Source organism: Ambystoma mexicanum, chromosome 2p (assembly GCF_040938575.1).
Source record: "Ambystoma mexicanum isolate Mex_15411 chromosome 2p, UKY_AmexF1_1, whole genome shotgun sequence".
In the NCBI taxonomy this organism is placed as follows: domain Eukaryota; kingdom Metazoa; phylum Chordata; class Amphibia; order Caudata; family Ambystomatidae; genus Ambystoma; species Ambystoma mexicanum.
The window spans coordinates 810,480,812-810,503,000 of NC_090923.1; the positions used below are offsets into that span (position 1 = coordinate 810,480,812).

General features: G+C 47.4%; 1 protein-coding gene across 2 annotated transcripts in view; it reads right to left on the reverse strand.

Annotated features, from left to right (window-relative positions):
- PRX (periaxin) overlaps positions 1-17,027 on the reverse strand; it is a 213,346-nt gene extending 196,319 nt beyond the window's left edge. The window contains exon 1 of one of the 2 annotated variants that reach the window (XM_069644486.1): positions 16,895-17,027. The gene's annotated coding sequence lies outside the window, so the exon portion shown is untranslated. The remainder of the gene's footprint in view (positions 1-16,894) is intronic. The other variant, XM_069644485.1, reaches the window with a different exon arrangement.
- Positions 17,028-22,189: the final 5,162 nt, after the last annotated feature.

The following is a 22,189-nucleotide window of genomic DNA, read 5'->3' on the forward strand; positions in this document are numbered from 1 at the left end:
TCTACCACTCCTTCCACTCAAATGGCCTACATAAGAAGAAATATCAAGTAATGAACTAAACGATGCCACCAGCATGCAAGAAGGCAAACATCACATAAAACAGTGCAGTAATGCAAGATATATATGATTTGACCAGGATCACTGTATTGTCTGCTGGCAAAGCCAGGATACAAGCATGAACACTTTGTTTCCACAGTCTTTTATTCACCTTTTGGACTTATCGTTTATGCTCATCTTTAGAGGGGATTGCCTAGGTTTTAGAACGCCCTATCTGAACAAACCAATTACTAGACCTTCACCATACGAATGACATGTTAGTTTTTATAGCAACCCCTATCTGGTGCAGGAACATTGCTGATAATAGCACCTCTAATGCTGCAAAACCAAGTACATATGCAGGTAGGTTTATAAACTTCAGACGAAAGGTTCAGCCAGCCTTGCTGCAATGTGCTCTTCTAATATTTCATATGAACACACATCTCTGCAATGCGTGCTTAACACACTGAGCTAATGCCTGAACCATTGTGGCACTCAATTTATCAATATGGATTAAAACTTTGGCTATTGCACATGATCAACATAATTCCCACAAGAAGGAAAGAATGCTACAGAAGTTGTGCAGTACGGAACACACAAACTATGTATTCCACAGTGAACACAGAAAGCATTACATGATTAATTGATCAAGGCAGAATGTACTTGTCAAAACAAACAGACAATAGGTTTAGCGCCTCAGGAGCATGCCATAAAATCTCCTGGCGTGTGCTATTTAATTCTGGTGAACAATGGAATCTTACTTTAGATCAGGCATCCTTGTGGGGCCCCCTCCAAGGTGGGGGCCCTGAGTAAGTGCCCCTTTTGCCCTCCCATAAAGACGTCTCTGGTGGGAGGCAAACAGTTCCAGCGTTGGTGCATGGAGGCGCTTGATTGGTGTATCATATGCCACTGGCCACTTTTCAGATTTTGAGAAACTCATCTGATCGAGCGAGTTGAGCCTAGTGGTAGACTAGTTCTAAGGTGGCTAGCAGCAGTGACAAGCAACTCTGGAGATTTCCTGGTGGTTTTTTATGGGTATCCTGGATTTCTGCTCCTGTTTCCCTCTCTCCTGTGTACCCTAACCACCCCCTTCCTTCCATCTCTCCTCATCCCCCACATCTCATTGAAGTATTTATTTTATTCCAGCACCATCCAGTATCCATTACGTACCGGAGTCCAGGACAAGAATATATGTTCTTTTAAAAGTGAAATGGATGTTTGCTTTGTTATCCGCTCTCCACACTGCTTCAGTGACTCCCTAAGCGTGGCTCGCACTAAACACAGCTCCTAAATAAGCCCCGTGCTCTGACATGTTCTCCACACCAGCACATGGCAGAAGCAGACTTCAGTGATCTTCTTCTCTCTTTGATATATCCTCAAATGTTCCTCCTCAAAATCAGATGGATCAGTAGTTTAGTCTGGTGGTTGAAATGTTGCCTGGATTTTAATCCTATTTCCCAGATTCTACACAGCGTGTGATTGTGGGCCAATTCCTTGAACTCCATGTGTCTACGTTAGCTGTCCATACAAGGAATGCTCAGAAACAGGTTGTCAGAATAAAATTCCCTAAATCACTACAAAGCTCCAAATATTTTGATTTTAAAAAGTATTATTCTCTCTATTTCTTTATGCGTATGTATTTGAACCTAGCTAACACATTATTATCGATTTTCATTATGCCTAGTTAGGACATCATTGCCAGTTTACAGAAAACCAACTTAGTACATAGCCAGTTACTTGCAGAGCATTAACATTTTCCATTCACCTATTTAGCTCAACACGGCATAGCTCCATTAGATCAGCGTAGAACAGTGATGCTAGCTTACATTATGCCCGCTTTGCACATCATTTCCAGTTTCCAAGGCGACCCTCACTCTTGCCGATTTCCATTGTGTTCACTTAACCCATCATTGCCCGGGCTTAAATACTTTCTCCCTCCAGGTATTACCTTCTGGTGCTTGTGCTAAAAGGACGAGAGGCCAATGCTCCCAAAAATGGTGCATGGCCTTGATGGACACCACAGCTCCAACCAAGGGTTGACACAGCAATAAATGTTATGCCCCCCTCCCGCTCTGTCCGGTACTGACATTCAAACCCTTGACGGTCCAGCCATTGAGCAAACAGGTCTGGGTAGGCCTCTGGTAGCACGTCTCTCTGGGCACTTATTGCTGTAGACATCATAAGTTGTCCTATTACCTTAGTCTTGGTGCAGGAGCAGTGACGGAACTTGAGCGGGTTGCAGGGCTAGTGGAACGACTACACGCGTGGTAGTGCACTGATGCAATGTAAGTATTTGCCTCGTTGGCACACCAGCACAATTGCTGTCACTGCACTAGACTCAACCTTGGTGCAATGACAACATTTGCAACAGAATGAACACTGGAACTAACATCAGCACAGATGTAGTAATTATGCCAACGCTGCACTCGTGCAAATCCTTCCATTGTGCCATTGCTACGCCAAGCATAACATTGTGCTAGCTCTACAACCAGCAAACTAAACCTGCTATTAAAGTAGGCGCGGATGCAAAGGGCTAACATGTCGCCATGCTCAAAGCTTGAAAACAGTTTTTCATGGCATGACATTACTGGTCATGATATGTCATGCAGGGATGTGCCTTGATCTGCCATGTCATACCGCCATATGGCCTCTGTCATCTACCATATTGAGATTTGTCATGCCATACTAAGTCATTTTAGGTCGTTAAATGACATATCAGCACATAGTATGGCCCGGGGCATACCGGATAACAAGGCAGCTCCTGTAGTTCAGGTGAACCTCTCACTATGAACGATAAGCCTATAACCCAGAGTAGCCTATAACCTCTGCATGTCTATGGGTAGTGAGAATATCTGGGGTGCCCAGAGAACCATATCCAGAGAACCATATTCATTTTTGTTATGCTACTGGTCACGAAGTGCTTTGTCGTGATATGTCATGTCATGAAATGCCAGCAAAAGAGATGCAAGTTTGATGCATTTGCTCCTTTAGCTGCATATTTCATTCTCTCTCTGTTGACTTGAGCGTCCCCTTCTTATGACTCCCTCCTTCCCCTTGCATTTTTGTACCTGCACTTATCACATTCGAATTGGGGGTATCTTGTATTGAGGTTATCTCTTCCCCTCCTGCTTTAGTCTGTCCTCTGTTACTTCTGACTTGCAGTTCCTTAATAGTGCAGCTGTTTTTCTTCTAAATGTTGCTGTTACATCAATGCAGGAGCATGTTAGCAGGCCCACACCGCGGGACTGGGGAATTGCTGCCCATCTGGACCTCACTTCTCTGTCCCCTGGCATCCTTAACAATTTCAATAAATGGAATCCATGCAATTTCACTGATGTTACATATCCTCTGTTCAATATTCCTACCTGTACAAGGGGGTGGGGGGGGCAACAGTTGGAGATAATCAACATATATGTCCCTCTTGTTTTCTCCTCAATCCTTCGTTCCTGAAATTTTAACAAATATCTCACCCAGGAGTATAGCTTGGGGAGGTAGGAGCTTTCCTCTGACATTGGGCCATTAGGCACTTGAGACGCTTGAATCCTGGCGTGACCAACTCAAACCTTCACCCTCTGAGGTTGGTACATTGCCAGGATACTGGGGTTTACACAAACAGATTTTAGCCCATTGGATCGTCAGAATTCTTTTTCATGAAAACGCAATATTTCTCAAAAACAAAAAGAACAGACGTGAGCACAACGAATAGTGAAAGGAAGGTGGGGACAGTGGAGAGGTAAGGGAAAAACAGGGTATATGGGTGGGAACCTGCCCATAAAGATAAGGAAGAAACATATTGAGAAATGTGTGACGATGTAAACCTTAATTTCAAGAAAAGGGAAATTGAGAAAATCCCAAAGATCCAAATTGAACACCATTAAATTGCATAAATAACAGTGATTATTTACTGCTTAGAAGAGGGGATCTGGCATTAAACGCTACATACAACATTTATATTTGCATTGTAGTACATAAAACCTCACCACACAATTTAGCCTTAAATATTTTAGGCAATTTACACTACCCTTTATGATTTGTAGATTATCCCGGATTACTTTTAAAGTGCATTACGTTGCTTCATATTGCCTTTTACATTGCTTCATATTACTTTGGACTTCCGTGGATTAGTTGTAGATTGGGTTTTAGACAAGTGGATCTCAGTATGGAGAATAAGGGACAGCGAAACAAAAAGTGGACAACTATCTCCACATATCCGAGTTCACACAGGCACAATCACTCTAGGGTTTCTGAGTGGCTCAGATTAACCTAGATTACTATTGAAATAGAACAGATTTCTGGAAAATGGCCCTGGATTACCGTGGATTGTTTAGATCACTTTTACTTTACTGTAGATTATGCAGGAACATTTACATTACTTTAGTCTGTCTCAGAAAGAATGTGCTTGAACATCTTGGTATTATTTGGATTACTTGTAATTTACACGAGAATACTTTAGATTACATCGTATCACATAAAGTTTTCCTTAGATTACCTTAAATTAGATTGTCATTGTTTACTTTGCATTGCATTGAATTACACTCGATTAATTTTAGATCACATTTTATTACATGTGGATTAATAGACATTGCCTTACATTACTTTAAATTACTTTTTAGACTATATTTAGATTACATTTGATTACATTAAATGTACTTTCAGTGCCTAAAATTACTTTTAGATTAATTTGGATTACCTCAGATTATTTTTAATTTTCCATGGATTTTTTTAATTTACTTTAGATTGCCTTGTACTGGAGTAGATGATTTGACACACCTCAGATTATCTTGGTTTCACTCTGACTACTTTTCAATTACCCCAGATTGCCCTGCATTACTTTTAGATTGCCCTACATTACCCTAGCCTACCTTAGATGAACTTTTACATTTCTTTTAATTGTGCCTTTTTGTTGTTGTGTTTAGCCATCTTGGTGCACATTCTCATGTTCTCCTCCTGTTATCCCCCCCTTCTGCTGCTCCAGCTTTCTTTCTTACTCTCCTCACCCCCATCCTCTCAACTTCACTAAACCTGATAATTCAGTAGGCCCCCCAGTTGAGTTTCCCAATGAACTCCCATCTTGACATTCCCAGGACGCTCCCAGCTTGACACTTGCAAGAAGCTTGGCATACCCAGTAAACTGAAAATGTATATTCCGATGCACTTGGTTTGCACTTAGAATAGCGAAATAACACTGTAGCCAGTTTTTACGATGGCCTATTTTTCTTAGATTTTCAAAAAATACATCACTGCTTCTATTTTATTAGCATGGAGCTTCATATAAGAAACCGATTACAACTTTTTTGTATACGCCGGTATGTATCCGCACGTCTCGGGAGGATAGCTGAGGGGCAACGCGCTCGCTTTGAAACAAAATGCCGCGGAGCAACACAGGTTCGATCCCCGATCCGGGTCCATGCTTAGACATCTCTGGGTATTAAGCATGTCACAAATAACCTATAATAACAATAATGGCAATAATACATCCTTATGAGTCCTCAATGTGGGAAGATAACTTGAAAATCTAAGAAACGCATCTTAAAAGCTGACCGCGGTGTGACTTGATTATTTGAAGTGGAAACCATGCGCGCGCGGTTAGATATAACGGGTGTTATTTCTCTAAGTGCAGGCTTCAGAAGTTTGGCCTTTGGAGGGTACTCATTATTTCTATTATCCACGGGTAGCGCTCTCGAGGCCCTTTAAACCAGCAGCAAGTCCTTACAAAATACCAACTAACTCCCAGTTTTCGTAATTCCAGAGGACTGCACTGAAACATCCCAAAGAGTTCCTGGATAACAATTAGAGCCAGATGCTGTTTGGGGAAACCTGCGCGGCTGCAAGTGAACTCCCCATATGGCCAGCACTGTGAGGAGGTCTGGGATTTAAGACACTGAAACGAGGCTCTCTAAATACTCAGGGGAAAAGGAGTCCCCACTATTCCACGAGGTGGCACAAGTTTTGCTGTTGGCGCCGAACAGCTGTACCGCACTGCACATCGCAAGCTAACCTTGTCCGGTACAGTGTAGGCCGTGTGAGAGAGGTAAAAATAGCCCGTGTAACAGAGCACGGGCACTCCCCCTGGCCCTGAAGCACACGTTACGACACAATGGCTTGGGTTTCAGAAACCGTGCCAGGCCATCTGGCAAAACCTTTTACCAAGGACTCCTGGTGGAGGCTTGCCCTGCCCGTGCTGATGAGGAGCTCTGCACAGAAGTGTCCAAACTGTGACAAAAACACATTTTGTTTCAGAAATAGAAGACTCTATTGTTTTTTTTTGGTTTTTTTCCCCCACCACTGGGGATTTTCATCTGTGGCAGAGGGTTTCCAAAGAGGAACCCTTTGCTCACAGAGCTGAGGACCCAGAGGCTAGTGCAGGGCAAATTGGAGATGTGCAGCGAGTTCTAGCTTCACACCTGCATTTTTAGTCCGGCATTAAAATCAGAAAAGTACAAACTATAAGTACCAGAATGCAAAGCGATGTGAGCAACAACAAAAAACCCACAATGACTGGGCAACTCGCCTTGAATGTTTTGTAACGATTACTTAGTTTAAACACGTGACATGTGCACCTACAGTGCCCTGCCTCACGCCCCTTGCTGCCACATGTCCCGGTATGATGAGGGTCGTCTTCTTCAAGCCTTGGATTTTTAGCCAGCAATGCTGGCAACGTGGGATAGGTAATACGTTCCTCATTGTAGTTATGGGCGACAAGTCCAGGGTTGCTGCTAGGTCTGGAAAAGATCCGGGGCTATGCTAATGTCGGGGCCACCAGGACTCGGGGCTAGCTAGCTTTTTGGGTGTAGCCCCTGAGCTTCTATCCGAGGCTACAACCAAAAGACATTGGGCTATAACCCCTCAGCCCCCCTCCACTCCCAGCAACGCCTCTACACAGCACGCAGCGTCTTGTTGACTAAAAAACCAGGACTGGATGTTGGAGATCCTCATGACTTCGGGCCAGGTAGCTGGCTATGGATGTAATGCATGTCTTGCAAGTGGTCCACCACTTTTGGTGGCTTTACTGTGCGTGGATCTCACACCTCTCTATGTGAGACTGGCCTGGTACTCTTAGTGTGGCCCTTGAGTGCCTTAGAGCGGCTAAGTGGCGGCTATCATATATCACCCTAATGCGGCTTTAGTGTCACAGGGCACCCAATGTCAAACTCCAGGTAGGTTTCCTGAAGTCTCTGCAGAACCTCCACCGCAATCAGTTGTGTGCTCATGTATCTCATACGTATTCACTGTCGATAACCAGAAGACATTATTGTACTATTCGATAAGTCAGCGATGCTAGTTCTACAAACACTCGCTCTCCGCACGAGCATCCCGGGGCCTTATGTCACGTGAGACAGCTTCAGTCTGTCGTAGATTTTTTTACATCTAGAAGTACTTTTCATTGGAGGATTTGAAGCTCCATGAATATGATCGGAAAACCCAAACTACGAGTCCAAGGCATCATGGCGCTGTTTTTGAAAAAGTCTGTACAGGTTTTAGGTATCTGATATGACATGGGATCACATGGTAGCAATGAAAAAACAGAAACTACAAATCAGTCTACCACTGCCCCAACAACTGACACCACTTAAAAAGCATGGTGGAGTTTAAGATTACATTTACAAGATTGCATTTGATTTGTCTGTGTGCATTAGTACTCGCGATGATCAGACATCAGTCCTAAAGCCGAGATCACCCTATTGAACAGTTTACTTAGCTTTTTCCTACGACATAGGACTTCTAAAAGTTGAAGTCCGTTTTCAGTGTTTATGAAACTCACAAGCACCACTGAAAACAGACCCCAATCTGTCAGCATCATGGCATCCCCGGAAGAAACCTAAGTTTTATGTTTCTATTTTGAATGCAATCTCAACTTTAGCACTGGTATCTGCAGATTGTGGGTGCTAATGGTGATCTAACCCCTGGTATGCAGGTAGACCCTGCCTGTAACGGCACCACCGTCCCCCTTGACAGACCCCCAACTTCACTGGAGCCCTTAACTTGGGTGGTGGACCGTTCCCAGCAGAGTCACCCACCCCACTACAGATGATATCACTGCATTAGAACACTGGAATGCTGGCAGGGAACTATACTGATTGGTATAAGTGTTCTGCCCCGATATTCCAATGTTTCTCCTTGGTCTGTCCTGGTTTTAAATAAAGCATTCCCCCTAATTAAGTGGAATGGTCTAAAAGCAAAAATGCCCTCCTCCTGGGCATTACGAGGTAGCAACGTCTGTTGGCCCCGCTTAAAGGCCCAGCGGGCAGGTTCTGTTCCTCCACAAGGGTGGGGAACAGGGGAATATATGCTCTGCTTCCAAACGTTGCACCTGGTCCCTGGAGAAAACAGGCCGTTTCTGCCTTTCACTTTAACAGGGTCATGGTGTTTTCCCAACTAGTGTAAGGAAGGCAGCCATTTATACACTTAAGAAATCTAGCCTTTTCCCGACAGGCACGGCCAGTGCCCCCAATTGTAATTGGTTACTGAAACGCAGACCCGGGGATCGAACCTGTGTTGCTCCACGTCGTCTTGCTTCCGAGGCGAGCGCATTTCCCCTGAGCTATGCTCCCGAGACAGGCCCGCCCGTGGCAAAATCAGTCAAATGAGGAGCAGCTTGGTGGCATGTCCCCAGCTCCACTGGCCTCACAGCGTTCAGGCCTCTGCTGCACCAGAGATGCCTGCAGAAGACTGGCGCATTCAGTGCAAGAATTGGCTCATAGAGTACGCGTGAACTGCAGGTTTACTAAGCTATAGAGTTCATAACAAAGGCCCTTTCTCTGCCTCTCTTTGGAGCGTCACCGGATACCACTCGTACTGCCAGCATATAAGACGCTAATTACAAGGCTATTATGCAAAGAATCAGAGAGAAGCATTCACGTATAAGTGCTTGCGTGACAGCATCACTGGAAGGGGGTTTCTACCTCATGCATTTAGTGTACCTGCCTCACACCGGACAAGTCACCGGTCGCACATTTCAGAGAGCGGTTGACCAGTGGAAGCCTTTGGGTGCGGGGTTGTCCAATATGTCAGCTGTCGGTGAGTGTGGGAGAGAGCTGTTATCCGCAATCCGCCAAGTGGTGAAACTGGTCGGATGGTACGGCCTAGAGGAAGCTGGTAATATATTGAGTCACTGCTAGGATCAGTTTGGCAACTGAACTTGGCCGGATGGAGCCGCTTCACAGTCCAGGCCCGCAGAAACGTTATTTGGAGGCCCAGTCACTTGATTGAGAAAAACTCTGTATTATTATCTGAAAGCTGGCCGCATTCCTGCATTTTTGGTAGTTTGGCTCATGGATGGTTGATCCAGATTTTCCTGGAGCGCATATGACTTGGCTTCTTCAGTGCCGTTCTGCCATATTTTGTCTGCCTAGCCTCCTGCGGGTGGATCGCTGTAGATTTCAGATCTCACGTCCTCAGTTGAACTATGCCTGGTGCCAGAGCCTGAATGTAGTTCGTTCCAACTCCACAAAAGACCTTGTAACTGGTTCACAGGCCTTTCAGTCCAAGTCTTTACTCTATCAGGAGCCAATGGAGGGCCTTGAGAGGAGGTCTTACCTGATTCCACCTCTTGAGATTGAAGCATAGTCTGGGCACTTGGGTCTGCTTCTTCTTAGGCCTGTGTAGAGGATGAAGTGGGAGAAAACCCGCAGCCCTCACATAGTCTACACGATTGTTCACTTCTAATAGCATATGGAACACCCTGATCAGGAGTGACTCGCATAATTCCTTCCATCCACCACATTGATTCTCGGGGCGAAGGAAGGTTGGGTTGAAATCAAAGAGGATCCCCTTGCTCTTCACTTTTGGAGTTGGAATTGGTTGTGCTCCGGGGAGCATCGCAAAGCCAATGATGGCTGGTCCAGCAACCTGCTTCCGACCCGGTCTACCTCCCTTGTGGAAGTGGCTAGAAACAGGCAGCTGCCCTCAATCCAATAATATCGGTGCGCTAGACACAGCGAGATGTTGGGATAGATCTCAGAGGCCATCCCCAGCCACAGGTGTTCAGCATGCTATCAGCACACATTTGGCAGTGGATGAATGCTGATTGCTGCTTGGCTAGACCCAAAACAGAATGGAGCGGGGGAAGGGAGGGGCCGTAAAAGGTGGCCTGCATGCACCTTCTAACTGGTAGCTTGAAATTAGGACCTCTGAGTGCTGGCCAAGCAGAAAGGCTCTGGATCCATTCGACTGTCTGTCCTGGGACCACGACACATTTATGCAGAGTGACCCAATCCCATGCAGCCAACGGTGGAGCGACACTCCAGCCCATCATTCTTCAGCCGGCCAAGCCCCTCTTCGGTTTTGCAATAGCAGTGACCATGTCGCAGCACTGCCGTTCCGAGAGTCAATGCGCCATTGTGAGGCGCCCGTTGCAGGCCCAGCGGGTTGCAATGATGTATCCAGACACACAACAGCAGAGCAGTTTAGCCTTCGCCGTGAATCACAACGATGTGTTGCTGCTCATACAATAAAAAGCACTGTCGTGGCCAGCGGCTTCTGCAGTGGAAGGTTGGCAGGGCAAGCCTGTCATTATGTGGGCAGCAGTTCGAAAAGAACAGTCTCCCTGGGGCTCCTAGCCATCCAGCCTCTGTCGTCTCTGGGCGGTGAGTGGGGTGGGTCGGAGGGGGGCAGGAAAACAGGCCCATGAAAAAGTGTGAGGTAACGTAGGACTACCAGAGCGGCCGGAGCGGCCACTCACCTCCCACGGCTCTCCCTCAAACACACACGCACAAGCAAATCCAGCTCAAGGCCTGCCTTCTCCTCGCGTGAGGGGCAGCGTGTAAACAGAATCAGAGGAGGGCCCAGCCTAGGCAGGGGGCGCTAGAGGGACATCCAGCAGAGCAGGCTGCCCCTTTTGCCCCCTGTGTCTGCCCGCCTCTCCCGAGGGAGGCGAAAGGGGCGTGGCCTGTCTGGACGCAGAGTAGCAAGGGGGGGGGCTATGCCTCTCTGCCGCCAGGAACAGGCACCCGCGCACACACTGTCCACTAAGAAGTTGGGCAAGTTTTGCAAGCTTTGAAGGGCTGCTAGTTAATCGGCAGTAGTTGATGTTTGGTTGCGAATATCTATTACCGACTTACATGTTTTCGCAGGAAGTGTTGGTTTGCTCTTAATTGTTCCTCTTTCTGTCACAGGTGGACCTGCTGGGCGTTGCTAGCCAGAGAGGAGTCTTGCTGCGGATGCTGCCCTGAGCATTACTCGCTGGCCGCATGAGCCAGGTTGGGGTTGGAGAGGCACTGACACCCTTAAGGACAGTTGTGACTCCTCGACAACTAATGCAGTGGACCCGGGGTTATTTGCTCCATGCAAAGGCGTGGGAGACTTACTAGCCTGTCAGTAAAAACAACTAGAGGCGGTCGTCCGCTAGGAAATAAAATCGGAACCGACAGGGTCACCCGGAAGGACTTAAACCAAAGTGCTGGCCGCACCGGTTGTGGATCCCGGGAATGGCAAAGGGCCACCCAGTGAGTGTTTTAGGCCAAGTACACAGAGCAAGGCTGGGACCGCCCATTACGTTGACTCCAATAAAGGTGATCTGTTTTTTTCCAATGTGAAATTGCCTTTGCAATGGTTGGATGCGCCAAAGGCCCACCAAGATCTCTACTGACTGCTCCCAGCACTAACACGCTCAAATTCTACACTCCAGCACACAACCCAAAATAGCCACCCACCAATGGAAATTTGCAACATGAAACCCCAAAACAAGACACAGCTGCAAACAATGTATATATCACAGTACCGACCAATGCACGTCACGGTAAAGGCACACGAGGCTCCTCCCCCCTGGATACAGTCGCCCCAAGTGCTCTCAACATGAACCACCTAGAAACAGGTGCACACACAGTGCCGGGCGCACACGACTTTGGGTGCTGCTGAACCACATGAACGCAACAGCAAAGCCCTCTAGTGTGCTCCATCTTTCCATATGAACCTAACCCAGCCCCGCTCTCTTTCAGAACCGCCAGAGCACCACAAGGGCATGCGCATGGCGGCGGCGCAGTATAAAACACCACAGCATAACGCAAGATATGCACTACAGCCTTGACTTATACTTCAAAGGGGCAATCGTGAAAATAGAGGTAGGACTAGGAGGTCAGAGGAATGGGGTTCCTCAATCCATAGGTCATGAACTCCTTGCACATAAAAGTTGCAGGTTCGAGTGCGGCTGAGGCCAAGTCCTAAAAAAAAAGTGTGGGGGGCGCATTAACATGCCAATTGAATGTGGCATCACCAGAAATGGGCATATCAAGGTGCCCTCTGAAAAAAGTGGGGGGACGGCGTCCATCCGCGTGTACCCTCGACTCGAGCCCTGGAGTGTGGACTGCCCGGTTACCGTGCAGCATATGTGAACCATTGCATTCGTCCAGAAGAGATCTCAGTTCGCCCCATGTTATGTGCAGGGTGTTTTTTGTTAGGATCTTGACTTTGCATTCTGGGGCCTGTAGTTTTACTTTTTCCATTACTAAGTCAAGAGAAGTACCTCCAGATTGACAGCTAAAAAGCTAATGCCGGCCGCACATGCCATGGGTGACACTGGAGAACTCAAGATGAGTTTTATGTAAATTCCAAAACGGGCACAACAACGTGTATGGCCTCCGTGTGATGAAATTGACCTTTAGGGGTCAATGCTGTTGCCAAAGCTGCGCTTGATAATGTTTGCGATCACACACCGGAGGGTTGAATGCACGATCGACCTTCAAACACCTTCAGTTTAAAGGGAAACGAGTTGTGCTGTTGGGTCTTTCATAGTGCCGCTTCTGACAACTACATGCCCTCTTGGCACTGTGGGTGCTGTAAGAGAATAGGGGTATAGTGGGATCGCGAAAGGAGAGCAAAGCACAGGTGGTGTGATGCATGTGAGCCAGATGGGAGAGAGAGTGCTCTACTGCAGGTGTGCGTATGTGTGTTTTGAAACCCTGACCCTTGAACATTAAGCATTGTGGCTATCCAAATTATTGGTACTCTATTTTATTTATTTATTTACTTATTTGGCATGTGTAAGGTGCTTATACATCAACCTTGAGGGGATAAAAGGCACGGATTACATTCCTAGATGGCTTTGGCTCTCTGGTCTTTGTGCTACGGTTAGTTTGATAAGCAGGATGCCACGATTTTAGTTCTGAGCATAGCTTTTACAAGTTATTGCTATAAGGCACATGACTTTGATTTCTTTAATTGACGTTAATGAAGACCACAACTCCCAGATCGCATGTGCATGTTATATAAAAGCCCAGGACTGGACAACTGGTGTCCCAATGACATGGAGCCATATGTTAATGTTAAAGGATATTTATACCGTGCACTATCACCGCCGTAGTGGTCCCCTGGTTCTCTGGCAGATCTCGAAGAAAGGGCTGCCGTTTGGGGTATGTAAGCAGGGAAAAGTTTGTATAAAGAGCAAGGGAGCTGTGATGCGCTGTTGGCAGCTTCAGTTCGGTTAGCACTGTTCGCTGTGCTTTTTGTGGTGTATTTGTTGTGGTGCACCTAGATATGTCACAATGCAGTAAAATGTGTGTATGGGTAATATTTTCCCTCTTCAAAAGAGTATAAAAACCCCTCATCACAGCTTTGCCTGAATCCCGGAGTTACTGGCGGGATACCGGCGAAACTGCCTTACCGCTTCGCCCGCCGATATCCTGGTATTAGGGGCGGCGGAGATGCCAGTAATTCCCATTCCATGTAGTGCTGGTGCCAGTGATTCCGGCAATTCTTTGCCGGTTGGGGCCTGAACTCCCAGCAGGTCAGGCCTTCCAGTAGTTCAGTGCCCCTAAAGGTAAACTTGTGTTTCCCCAGTTCGGAAAAAAAATTCGGTGTCGGTATTACCGGCATTTTTTCCAGACTGGGGACCTTGTATTAGTTGGAAACCCAAGAGCGGCTGCGCATTCTCTCTTATTCTATAAACTGGGAACACAGCGCCAGAGAGAGGAGAAAGTCCTCCTGAGATTCAACGCCCTCTCCCCAGTGCCGATACCAGATTCTTTTTATCCCAAAATCCTGGCCAGACACGAATCTGTGGGGGTGCACATAACTACCGCGGAACAGCCACACTCTCCCTTTATACGATGAACGATTGACGCAAGGCCTTACTCTGAAAGCTCCGTTACCACCTGTTACTTTGTCAGCCAGAAGCCGCCATCTCTCAAAGACGTTCAACAATCATAGACACGTTTCGACCATGTTGGAGGCTCACGAGTGTGAAGTAGGTGAAATGTTAAACAGCTCAATATGTGCGGCCAATAAGAAACACGCTTAATAATATGAGTACAAAAAGTCAAACGCCCAGAGGAACACGTAGCAGAACACGCCATTATAAAGCACGCTCTCACCCCAGCACTCTTTATTCTTGGCAGGTTTGTGTCATCTTAGGTCTCTGATAACCTAGCCCCTGCCGTTTAATGTGAATAGGTGGATCCTTATGAGCGCCAAGAAGCTGTGGTGGCAGGCGCTCAATACTCGCATTACTATTACTCCAGTATCCGAAGCTTGGATCCTTGGAACCAGGGCTCCCGCTATGGAAGACTTCGTCAGTAAAACTCAAACATGCTTAAGCTTCCCAGGGGAAAAAGAAAGGGGAACATGCTTAAACATAAATCAGCCGTGAAGAAGGGAACATGCTGGCGTGCTGGCATTAGAGCTAGATGGGAGGCTGAAGGGGCTCTTTAAACCAGAGGTGCTCAAGAACCAGTCTCCGCCAAGTGATGGACTGTTTAGAGCCAACATCAACACTGTCGGGGGCTGAGGAGGGGCCACCGGGGGTCTCATTGCAGCGGGTGTCTGCAGGGCAGAGAGCACCGCGTGCACCCACCGTGGAAGCCGGGCAGCACAAGCCCCACTAATACTACAATACTACAGATGTTCTAATACCACGGATGCCTGGCTAGGATTACAGCATCTGCAGTAATATAGTATTAGTGTGACTAGGAATCAGTAGCATTATAGCATCAGAGGGGGGTGGCGGGGTCAACCCCTGCAAATGACCTGGCCTGATTCAATGGGACTGGCACAGAGGGTGTAGTTTCTGCTGCGATGGATGCTTTAGCTCTCTGCAGCAGGTACATTAATACGCTGAGTTATCTTCTTGTGATTTGTAACACAAGCACAGACAATATTCCACTAGTTATTTATTTAGATTTATATTGCGCACAAACATGGGCATCGAGGCGCTGTTACATGCGAATAGCTTAGTTGCAGCGGGCGTCAGGGACACCTATGGAATCAATACAGGTTATTTACATACATACATAGTACACTTTTGGCAAGCATTATATGTGACATAGTATCAAGTGAAGGTGATTAGATGAATAGTAGCGTCTTGACCGCTCGGCAGACGTGATGTGTGAATTGTCTCCTATCGCGCGTACACGCTTATCTCTGCCACACAAGCATTAGCCAGTGGCACTGCCTTGCCGGGATTGAATGCTGTGATTTGCAATATAGACATGGCATCTATGCAGCAATAGCTGGAACCCGGGGCGCTATTTTAGTAGCATTGCAGATTGGTGTGCAGGTTACTCCCAGGTCTCACTGGCAGGGGGTGTAACCCACCCTGCTATATTGTTCCTGCGGGGGCCAGAGATTTCCGTATCACACTAAATGGTCTGGGAGCATCGCCCCGCTGTCATTTCACTGAAATGAAAGCCTTGGCATGTCAATTACACACCCTTCGCTCTAGCTAGCGGGAGAATCCTTACTCCGCTCTGCTGCTCTGACTGCAACTTGTGATCTGCGTTAAACACACAACAGGCGGCAGCCAGGTATTGCCCATAGAACTGGGTTTTCCAAAACGTGTGTGTGGATGACTCTGTCCCAACCTATGACGGTTCGGAGTTCTTTCCAGTTCCGCCGTCTGCACGCCTCTGAGAGCCGCTGAGGTGACAGGTGGGGTGGGCGGCTAGGGGGGGTGCGGTACTCCTCGCGGGGCTGAACACTACCCTTGCGTGCCCCGTCACAGGAATGACAACCATTCCTGCCATCGCGTGTGTACGAGTGCTGCCTTCCCGAGGAGCGTAAACAGGCAGGAGTGTATGTTACACACGCTCACCCTCTGATGCTCATGTCAAAAATGCTAGACACGTGTTCTGCGCAATGTTCAAAACCACGCCATCTGTAAAGCGCATGGATGCAGATCGGTGCGCTGTGTGCACTAGATGACATGTTACACTATTTGGCTATGTCTGGTCTGCAAACATTCAGCGCGCGACCCCCCTAAGAACTCCCCCACCCCCCGCCGACCTTGTGAAAAGGGCTTGAAGACCACCTGCTGCGTGCGCTCCCGGGGATCGCGAGCTGTCCCCATGTGAAATGGGAGTTTCACCCAGCCCCGCTTTTTCTTTGCATTTCTGAACTTCTAGTCCATAATTAATCTTAGGACAGAACAACAGCACGGGAGTTGATGAGGGTAGGGGGGGCAAAGAGGGGGGAGAGGGGAAGGGGGGGGGGGCGGTAACAGGGCTGTTTAGTCCTGCCAGAGGACCGCTAAACCTCTATGCAGACAGCAGCTGTTGAATAGTGGCACACTTTTCAGACGAGGGGGATCTGGGTTCTAATCACGGCTTCCCCAAATTACTGCATTGTGTGACCCTGGGCAAATCACGTGATTTCCATCTATGTGAATGTCCACTTCGCTCAACATATGGGAGCAAGAAGAAACGGAATACATTACGCTATTGCGCACCTTATACATTCATGCCAAAAGGACCTGTCCTTGAACTCCCCTGCAACCCCGCCCACTGCAAACGAAATTGGGGGTCCTCTGCTGGGTGATTTATTTAGTGGCTGTACCCCGCCCCCCTTTTACGAGAGGTTCCTTGTAGCACACCAAAATTTCCGCTTAACAAACTTGGCGAAGAAGCCTAACAAACTTGAAACTATGACTTACCGAAATCCTAGCGTGTGAACTCCACCCCCCCTTTCCAAAATCTCGGGGCGCTGGGTGGTCGTTCTCCCCCAAAGTTGGAGCGCCTCTGTGTTGCACAGACCGCCTGGATCTGCCAAGCCCATCTGGACTTCTCCGGCCAAACACCCACTGGGAAAAGGAAGAGGGAGGAGCGGGGCGCTGCAGCGGGCTCTGGGTGGGTGGGGACTGGAGGCCCATTGGCTCTGTGGCCGGTGGGGGCATCGGTTACCATGAGACGCTCGCCTGGCCCGGAACGTCGGGATTAGGCGCTGGCAGAACTGCACTAGGCGCTGCAGGACTGCCAGCAGCACCCCCAAATCCGAACACTGCCGGCGTCCCTTCTTCAGCCTGCCCATTCTCACACCCCCCCGCCGCTCTCGAGGGGTTTCAAGGCGCTGCGTGGTGGCGGTAGTACGGCGAAAAGCTGTCACTTTACAAAACAAAAATAAACACCGTTAACGTGTCACAGAGATCGCATGTGGCCCTGTCAGGCAGGGGCACCGAGTACGCGGGGGCGCCGCCCCCCACCCCACCCCCTGACCCCACCGGGAAAACCAAAAGTCTACACCCCTGGCCTGCTGTCAGGTGTGACCTCAGTGCAAATGTTGGTCACTGTAGCCCCGCTTTCATAATGGACACGAGACCCAGAATACACAAAGCTGGCCGAGCATCTCACACCTGACACTGGGGACTAATCCAGATCTCTGGCGTCGTAGATAGAACGTATTACACCAGCGCCTCGTTTAACTGATAGTTCAAGAAGTGGGGGTGTGTGAGCGCGCGCGCAGGGATAGGAGTTCCACGGCCGATGGCGTGAGCAGTTAGTGCAACTGAGGTGGCCACAGCGTTACACACACATTCAAACAGGACAGCTGTGGCGTCACGCACTGTATACGCATGGAGTTATTAGTCACTGAGAGCATCACCCGCCATCGGCAGCCCTCCCAGGCTTTCCTGTCCAGCTCTTTGGGCCTGATTTAAAAAAGCGTGTTCCAACGGCGCAATCCCGTCGTAAATCAGGCCCCCGGTCTCTCCGTCTGCCCGGATAACTAGCACGGGTGCACGCTTGAGAACAGGGATGAACCGTGAGCCATTTGAAGGGAGAGGTGGCTGGTGGACCCGAAGAACAGAAGTCACTAAAGTGAGTGGCACGCGCATTTACCATTAACTAGGCGGTGAGATGAAGGCCTACTTGCCGCTCCCTTGGGAACAGACCCACCACAAGAACCATATCCGAAGGCCCTGGCCCTGTGACTGGTGCCCCACCTCACCACATCTGAACACTTGGCGTTCTGTCCAATAGGAGAGGTTGTAACGTTCTAGCACATCACTGCCTGAACATCATTCCAGCAAATCAGCTGCCCTGCTGCTTGATTTACCCCCGGAAATCCCTGCTCCAGTGCCATTTAAGTGGCCAGAAATTAATATTCAATCAAGTCTGGCCTGAACATAAGGCGTTGCAGCCAATCCGACCCCTTGCCCACACTGCGCCGGTAGGAAAACATGCAGAATGAATGCACTGCACTGCGGTCCAGTGGGCACAGCAGGATCCAGAAGGAGCCCTCGCCATTCTGCCTTCCCGTGGAATGCCCTGCTGATCCCCATTCCCACCTTCATATCCCGGTAGTACCGGGTGTGACTGCGCCACAGCCTGGGCGCGCACAAGAGAGCACAACAGAGTACCACAGCAGCATGTGTTTTGTTCATTTGTGTCTGCTTGTGTGGGCAAGGGTGAACCCGTGTGAGAGCGTGCGTCTGACTCTTGAACTGGATGGACCCCAGCCACCCCATAAGACTGGGGGGTCTCCAAACAGCCCTTTAAGATGAGCAACAGCACCCTCGAGACAGATGGGGATGCAGATTCGTAGTCTCGCATCAAATAATAATGACAACTCAATAGTTTGCCAAAGGGAGCCTGTTCAATGACAAGTACAGAAAACCGGGAGTTAAATGAACATTAGCAACCGCTCGATCTTCCTTCTCGCTTAAACTCCGATTCACTTCAGAAAAACTACATTTATACCAAAAACTCGTCATCACGGACGTGTAATCTAAAAAACCTAACATTCAACTTGATTGTGTATAGGATGGTAACTTTAATATAGGTACTATATCTGTATATGGTAACGGGGAGAGGGGATTGGATAATAATGTCAAGTGGGCCAACTAAGCCCTTCCTTCGAAACTGGCTACTGTAAACGTCACTAACAGCGTAACGTCCCATTGGCTCTACTCTCTATAGGACCCTAGATTACATGGTCCACTATGATTGGGTTGGCATCGATCCCACACATTCTTTTCCACTTGTGCCTTGCAGCATGCAGAATGATTAACCAGGTGCAGGGAGTAGACCTGCACCCCAGCTTCCCTTCAATTTATACAACCATTCATCACCTAGTGGCCGTGTGTCAATTACTGCTTTGTACTTTGGCCTTGAGTCTGCCTCTTGGTCTGAGAAAGTTAAGGAGTATTGGAACAACAAGGCTCCATCCGTAGGTGTGAAAGTCTCATCCCTTTCTGCCGCCTTGCCACATGACTAGGACAGTGAAATCAGCCTCTTCTTCATGCACTTTTGTGTATTTGATTTAGTCCTGGGCTTATCTCGACCTCGCTGAACAGGAGACTCTGTTATTCTTCTCTTTAACTGTAGGCATTGGTAGCCTGTTCCAGCCTGATACGACCTTGGCCTCTTTACAGGGCTATCTTCAGCAGTGTTTCTCTCCGTCTTTCCTTCTTGATTTGTGGCTGCGGCCCTGTCCCCTTGAGGCCTTTAGAAACCTCTATTCAATTCTGCTCATGTGCGCAGTGGATTTTCGTTCATCTACAAAGTGCTTTTGAGGTAGATATATGTATATTTGGCGCCTGTCGCAATCTATTTTTCTACTAATCGTAAGCAAGCTCCACGATTTCTTTGCTTCTTGTGGTTTCTTGCGTATGTACACATTTTAACTGTCTTGATGTTTCCGTCGGGCATATGGCCTAAGTTTCTTCATCTTGAAATCACCTGTTTCACCTTATGCTTGAGATGTCACTTATCCATGGTGTTTCGTTTCTTTATCAGCATTCTTAGGTCATTATATTCTGTATGTGCGTCAGTCTGATTTATCATGACGTCACCAGTCACCTTCTTGGTTTCTTCGGGTATTCTGTTCTGATAAACGTTCTTTTGTCGTGTTTGTGGATATGGATTTCTCAGTGGGTAACTTACTGTCCAGGTTTGCTTAGGTGTTGGTACTTCAATAGGTGCTGTTATTCCAATAGGCACTGGACAGAGCCCCGCTGTGGCTCTCTGCTGGTTTAACTGTTCTCCATACATCACATATTTTGGCGTGAACGTTCCTGGCACTTCGAAGGGGGTGGCTGAAGTGCGGATGATGCCTGGCACTTCCTCTTCACTCTGTTCAGGGAATATCCTACCTGCAGGTACCCTATTCATTTTCCAGGTATAGGGCCAGTTTCTGGAGGCATTGTTAAACTGGCATAATCATTTTCTGGAGGCAAGGTGAAACTTGCATGGCAAATCCATGAGGTAATCTTTTAGGCTCATTGCGAATTTGGCCTGACAATGCCATTTTCTGGGCAACAATTAGCATGCCACATCTGACATGGCCACTTTCTAGCAATGTGATGTGAAACAAATATAGTAATGTTCTGCTGGTAATCTGAAACTGGTATGTGTATTTTCTGTGGTTAATGTGAAACTGGCATGTAGCATTTTTCTAAGGAAAAACGCAGAACTGTAATTTTCATTTTTTGGGGGAAATGTGACAATAGTTTTGGATTTTCTTATAGGCATTGTGAATCTTACATGATAGTTTTCTGGTGGATCTGCTACACTGATGCAATTTTCTGTTGACAAAATGAAACTGGCATGGGAAAGCTTTCTAGGGATACCATGAAAGCAGCATGGTAATTTTTTGAGGGCAATGACATGTTATGACAATGTGCTTAAAAGGGGCCAGACACCATCTTGAAAGGAATGTAAAACTCCATTGAGCAATTTTCTGGGGGTAATGAGGAAAATGCATGGTCATTTTCTGGGGATAACATGAAACGGACATTGTCTGGGGGCAATGCTGTGGCGCTTTATATGTGCTAAACTAGGGAAAGGTGATTATTAGGGCTTTCTTAAAACTGGTATGTTAACATTTGGAAGCCATTTTGAATTGGCAAGTGACAATGTTCTAAGCGTAATGTGAAACTGTTTTGGCCATTATCTGGGGGGACGATTGCTCACGGGTCCAAAAAGCCTTTTCTGACAAACTTCAGTGTGCTCAAAACAAGATTAAGGAAGAGTGGGACAGGCAGGAATCTCTCCGAACGACTGTCACAGGTGGTGGTGGGCGAGAAAATCAGGAGGATAGTGCAATGAATAACTTGGGAGACCAAAGCAGGGAGTATCTACCCATGGGTTTGGCTTCTCCATGATGTCCATTGAAGAAATACAAAATATACTTAAAATTATGCATCCCATGTCACGGTTTAATTACACGGCACACTCCAGCCAGGGACTCCTTCCTCGACAATGAATGTGGCATAAATTAAAGCGCTTTCTCTTTTTAATATTCCACAGGTTCTTTTCTGTTTGACTAGGCCTCCAACCGTTCTTGCACACAACCCCCCACATACACCCCATGTCACAATGGACCAGGAATCAAGCCTGCGTGTATCAAGAAGATATTTATAAAGTTATTATTTAATGAAAAAGGAAAATCAAACAATTTCACAGCCACTAATGTTGTGGTAACACAATGCACTAATCTCTACAAATCAATTAGGTTAAGATGCCGTATGACAATTCTTACAATCTTTAATGGCAACACAGAAAAAGAGTAATTTTAGAAAGAGATGACACCAATGGTTTAGCACTCCCCCCTGCAACACTCACCCCCAAACATTAGCTAACTTGATTGCTTTGAATGGAAGGCAGTGGCAAGGAGTAGGGACAGAGAGAGAAGATCGGATTTGGATCACAGCCCACCAACCCCAGATGGGAAGTCAGCAAAGAAAGTGAAAACCCGTTTTTGGAGCAAAATGGCAGAATTGGATTTTGATCATTACACACAACGCTATGGACAGAAGGAAAGGAAATTCGTATTGCTTGCACTTGATGAGATAGGGAAACTTAGAGAACACTAATCAGCTGTCATGCTTCCCCGATAGAAGTTATGGCATTCCTGGAGACTCCATTGAAAGTGCCTTCACGTTACACTACGTTCTCCTGTGAGCGGTCTAGTGTTTTTCAAGATGGCTGCCCATTGTTTATACTGGAGGAAT